The 4,130-nt window shown below is 36.4% G+C and overlaps 1 long non-coding RNA gene across 1 annotated transcript; it reads left to right on the top strand.

The window, feature by feature from the left end:
• Positions 1–2,343: 2,343 nt before the first annotated feature.
• Positions 2,344–3,771, top strand: LOC127085411 (uncharacterized). The gene is made up of 2 exons (XR_007789128.1): positions 2,344–2,711; positions 3,006–3,771. It is a non-coding gene; the product is annotated as an uncharacterized LOC127085411 (long non-coding RNA).
• Positions 3,772–4,130: the final 359 nt, after the last annotated feature.

The raw sequence follows: 4,130 nt of genomic DNA on the forward strand, positions 1-4,130 counted from the left end.
GAATTGAGTTGCCAAGGTTTAACACCTACAGGGCGAATAGAATCAAGTGCCAGAGTCCAAGACTCTCAGGGCGAAGAATTGAATTGAAAAACCAAGGTTTAACACCTCATAAGGTAAAAGAGACAGATATGCCAGAGTCCACGACTCTCAAGGCAAATACCAGATCAAATAGCCAAAGTTTAACACATCACAAGGCAAAGAGAGATTTATGCCAGAGTCCATGACTCTCAAGGCAAAGATCAAAATCGAAGAGCCAAGGTTTAACACCTTACAGGGCACAGAACGTCAGATGCCAGAGTCTATGACTCTCAAGGCGAAGATCTAAATCGAATAGCCAAGGTTTAACACCTCACAGGGCAAAGAAAGGTTGGATGCCAGAGTCTATGACTCTCAAGGCAAAGATCAAAATCAAATAGCCAAGGTTTAACACCTTACAAGGCAAAGAGTCGGATTAGAAGAGGGTGTACAACCATGAGTTACCAATAGCAAAAGATGCTCCATTATTGGGGTGTTGAAAGATTGAGATTTGCTTGAAGAAGACTTGTCAATTGCATGATTCAAATTGCACTAGAGTTTAGGAACAATGACGGGTGCTTTGAATAGCTAGGGCCTACGCCCCGTACACAAAGTCACTCTAGACAAGGATAAGAGAAACTCCGTCTTATCATTCCTTATTACTTAAGGCTCATAGCTTGTAACTTGAAACAAAGTTAACAAGTTGCTGACAGGAGATCCTGCGTTGATCCTATTGATGTAGTTCCATTTGTTGTAGATGGAGAATCGACAATCATATAATTTAAATTTTGCCAAAGTCTATGAATAAAGGTGAATACGATGAGCCACAGACCAAACATCCTACACCCAAGGATATCCAGAATGAGTGTAAGAAAGCTCCAGTCTCATTCCTTCTCTATTGCTTAAGGCTCGTGCCACACACTTTGAATTATGATTGACGAGTGTTGATTATTGATCTTGGTGATGCCATGTTGTTTTTTGTATTGAAGGCTTGACAGTTGTTTGATACTAATTGTGCTAAAACCTATGAATGAGGGCGAGTGCTTTGCATAGCTAGGGCCTACGCCCTGTACGCAAAGTTATTCTAGACAAGGATATGAGAAACTCCATCTCATCATTCCTCATTGTTTAAGGCTTATAGCTTACAATTTGAATCGCACTTGTCAGTGTTGACACCTTTGTTGTGCTGGAGAATAAAGTCCAATTTGCTAGCTACGATTGACTGATGTTGACTTGAAGTCTTGATCTTGTATTTGAACCTTGAGGTCTTGAGCTCCTGAGATTCAACATATCTATAATAGCTTGAGCGCAACGAACTCGCCATCTCAAGTGATCAAGGGTTTTTTTATCACTCGAAATAGACTTGGGGCTTACAGCACGATTACAAAGGATTTGGTTGACCAAAGCGACCTTTGGTCAACACGAATCAGTGGGATATAAATAATAGTTTAAACTATGTATAATATCCTATTCAATTAAAAAACTAATAAAATCAGACAATCCTAATCAAGATCCTAAACTATAGGAGCATGTATAACAAAAATTAAAATTTTAAGCCCTAAGGACAAAATGGTCATTATGCTAAAAAAATATTAATTAAGAAAAATAGGATCTAATAATCAACACTTAATAAGGGACTAATTCTAATTACCTAATTATGTCAATTTCTAATTAAACTTTTATTCTAACAATTTTATTTTCTAAAAAACTAATTAAAATACTAAAATGTTCTAAAACTCTAATTAATTAGTATTTTAATCTAAAAACGTTATTTAACATAATTACTCTAAAATATATTATTCCTAAGAATTTAATCAAGATTATCATGAATTAAAATCTAATTCAAAATTTCCTAATCAACCTAATTATTATAATATTTCTAATTAAAACTAAATTTAGTTCTAATCTAATAGCTAATTAAACCTAATTAACTTTAATTCCCCCTAATTAATGCTAAAACTTTATAAGAATTCCAATATCCTAATTAATTCCTAAACCTAATTACCCTAATTAACATGAACTAATGAATTCTAAAACCTAATTAAATGATTAACATGAATTATATAAATATAGGGTGCAAAAATCTGGAACTGGTGGTAAACAGCAATCTGGCTTGAGCCTGGAAAGTTAGGCCCAATTGTATCATTCATTCGGACAAAAAAAAGAGGAAGGGGGTGTTATAGAAATACAAACGTTTGGGCCCGAGGCCCGGCCTCAACCCCACGCTCAGTCCACAAATGAGGGTGTAGGCTATGGACAAGTGTGAGTAGCGCTTGGAGGGGTGCGAATAGGGAGAGGATTCATTTGGGCCTTAGGCCCAAACCAGATTCAAACCTAAAATGCATACAAACACGTCCTCTTGATGTACATCTTGTAAGCTGAAACGGCCATGAAGACTCATGTGAAATCCAAACGCGAATGATTGTTCCCTCACTAAAAGCGCTTATCTGAAAAGCTCATCCATAATGTGGTTTCTCTTTCGCTTCCGCATCATCTTGGAGCTTTAGAGCCCAACAAAATTGCGTCTTCACCGCCGCCTCCAATCCAAATGCGACGCCGCCGCCTCCAATCCAAATGCGACGCCGCCTTCATGAAGAAAAGCCACGACGGCAATCGCGGCGTCTGAGTCATCATTGTCTCCTAACCGTTTTGTTAAGCATCCGCAAATTCACATCCAAATGCAACTTAAATTCAAAGTTAGTTAGAAATGTTAAATCCAAATTAATAGTTTTGCAAAATCTGTTATGATGAAATGAATTGAGTTAGTTAGTAATGTGTATTTCAGTTAGAAAGTCAGTTAGGGATTATTTAAGTTACTTATGCTTAAAATGGTTAACATAGATTCATTTACTTGTTTCTGTTAGCAGAGTTATGGGCTTGAACTTTCTGTTATGTCATTTGCTTATGTCAGTAGTCAGAACTTTCGGTTAAATGGACTTGATGCTAGGTTGCAGTTATGACTTGCTGATGTATTTTCTTCCTGTCATCAGGTGGTACCTTTGAATTAGAAGAATGATGCTGATGGTTCAAATGGTCGTGGTCGGACTGCCATGCTTCCGAAGCTACGTATTGGACTGATTTGGAAAATTATCGTGCACCCTCCGGTGCACTAAGGGACCTTCACTGAACCATGATTTTCGTGATTCCCATCGGGTAGAATCTTCATTCCCATTTTTCTTTGACTAACATTTCCTTGATAATAGAATACTTGACTGTATGGCAGGATATAGGCAGTAGCATCTTTTCAAGGAGATTTTACTTGGTGCAAGGCAAAAACTGGGTTATTCTCCGATCCGTCGAATGTCTTGTTAGTTTAAGCCATATCTTTGTAACCTTATAAATATTGGTTCTGCAGGGCATGCTTGAGTTTGTTAATCTAGTCATTAAGTTAGTTCGTGAAACTTTGAATTTATGCCGGCTAGTGACGTTTGTAAACTGGTTGCTGCTGTTGATGTATGGCCTGTTTGCCTTATGTGATCATAAAAACTGAGATGTGGTTACTTCTGCTATGCCAGTTGTTTATGGAGTTAGTTCCTTTTCAGGTTGTTAGATTCCAATTAGTTAATTTGTTAGGAATTGTGAGTTTGTGAAATAATGGTGTTAGAGATTTTTTTGTTTTCATATATAGGAAAGCTAGAATTTGCTAGTGCAGCCCTGTTATTGATGTTGTGCTGCTCAGGATGGAATTACAATGTCATTATGCGTCGTTGCTGTAATATGAGTTGGATATGGAGTCAAAGGGAACTGTTTCTTGAACATTCAACTGTCTTTTTCTTCCATTTTAATGTTCCAAGTTGAAAGGAAAGTTATATCAGTGCTGTCTTTTTCTTCCATTTTAATGTTCCAAGTTGAAAGGAAAGTTATATAAGTGCGGCTAATTTTTACAACGCAGTGTTGTAATTACTAGTTATGCATCAGTATATAAAATAGAGAAACCAATTGTGTATATATCATTCAATAGAATAATAGAAAATTTACTTTTTCTATTACAAGATTGAGAAACAGATAAGTTATGAAGAATTCAATTATAGGAAACAACAAAAGTAATCAATTATTAAGGAATTCAACAAATACATAACTTATATCAGATCACACCAATAGGAGAGTACAAGTTA

The sequence above is a fragment of the Lathyrus oleraceus genome, chromosome 5, assembly GCF_024323335.1.
Source record: "Lathyrus oleraceus cultivar Zhongwan6 chromosome 5, CAAS_Psat_ZW6_1.0, whole genome shotgun sequence".
NCBI lineage: Eukaryota > Viridiplantae > Streptophyta > Magnoliopsida > Fabales > Fabaceae > Lathyrus > Lathyrus oleraceus.